Below are 1,594 nucleotides of genomic sequence, written 5' to 3' on the forward strand. Positions count from 1 at the left end.
AGGTGTGGCCCATCAGAAAGCCAACACCTGTCAGAAGAACAGGTCAGTCCAAACACTCTGTGGAAGAGGAGGAGAAGGAGGAGGAAATGACTGAGATGCACCCAACACCATGATGTCCCAGTGCCCAACCCCCAGCTGGCAGTTCCCTGCTGCCATGCTGGAACCAGGAGCAGGGAATGCCAGGGACAGGCAGGGGGGCACAAGGACTCCCTCCCTTCTCCTATCCTGCAGCTCCAGAGGAAGGACTCAGGCACTGCACAGGGCTGTGCAGCTCTGAACTCTCCGGGGACATGCCTGCCAGGTGGGAAGGTTGGGTTGCTGTGGTCCTAATCTAGCTGGGACGCTACAGGGACTGAGGGGAATGGGGATTGACAGGTATAATCCCCCAGTGCATTATCTTGTCTTACCGCTCTCTTTTGTGTCTGAACAGCAGATAGACCTCTGAGCCCTTGTCTTTAGTCCAGCAATTAAACTGAGCGTTTCATCGTTAAATCTTGTTTAAGGATCAAGCCCAGTCTGATTAACGTCCTTGAGCGGGAGCCCAGGGGGACGGGCAGTGCAGGGGGTGCCTCAGCCAGAAGCTGCAGGAGCTGGGGTGCTCCCCTGGCTCCTGGGGGGTCTGTGTGTGTGTGTGTGTGGGGGGGGGGGGGGGGGGGTTGTCCCCAGCAGTGAACGGTCACCAGTGTGTGTCTGAGATTCTGTGATTAAAATCCCCGCTCTCCTGCGTGGTTTCACAGCACCAGATGATGCTGGAGACCCACCTTGGTTAGGCAGGGCTTAGGCTGGAGTGAAACCTGTTCGATACCGCGTGTCAGACCCCGGTGGTGGCGGCGGGGAGATGTGCTGGGGGGACAGCGGCAGGGGCGCCTCTGGACACCGCCCCTCACCCCGAAATACTTCCCACAGGCGGGAGCATCCGTTCCTCTGCAGGTCCGGGCGGTTACCGGCTCTACCCGAGCTAATGACGCCCCGTTACCCGCGCGTCCGCGGTGTGGGGGTTTAGGGGAGGGGGGGGGCGATGCTCCCCCGCCCCGGACGGCGCCGGGAACGCGCGTCTGGCTGGAAATGGAGGGTGAGGAAATACAAAGGGTGGACGGAGCCGGACGCTGCAGATCACGCTCGGAGCGTCCCGCCGTTCTCCTTCCCGGGCCCCGCACGGGCAGGGCCGGGCGGCGAGACCGCAGCCCCGACGGTGGGAGCCCCGGGATGGGAGCACATCGGCGCGCCCCCTGCCGTCTCACCAGCCAATGAGCGCTTCCCCTTCCCTCCTCCGCCCCACCCCCCACCGCCAATCGCTCTTCTGATTGGCTGCTCTGCCCGGCTCATTATACGGCGGAGCGCGCTGGCGATAGGCTTGTGGCGCTGTCCGTCCGCTGAGGGTTGCTGCCCGCCCCCCCCCCCCCCCCCCCCCCCCCCCCTCCTCCCTCCCCGCTGCTGCCTTTGCCTGCGCTGCCGGCGGCGGGAGAGCGGCGCTGGGGCGGGCAGTGCTGGGCTATGGGGCTGCGCTGAGCCTCGGGGTGTCCATGCGGCTCCGGGGAGAGGCGAGCCGAGCCGGGCGAGCTCCAGCCATGCATCCCGGTGCGCCCGCGGGCAC

The sequence above is a fragment of the Gallinula chloropus genome (genome assembly GCF_964237585.1).
Source record: "Gallinula chloropus genome assembly, chromosome: 20".
NCBI classification, from domain to species: domain Eukaryota; kingdom Metazoa; phylum Chordata; class Aves; order Gruiformes; family Rallidae; genus Gallinula; species Gallinula chloropus.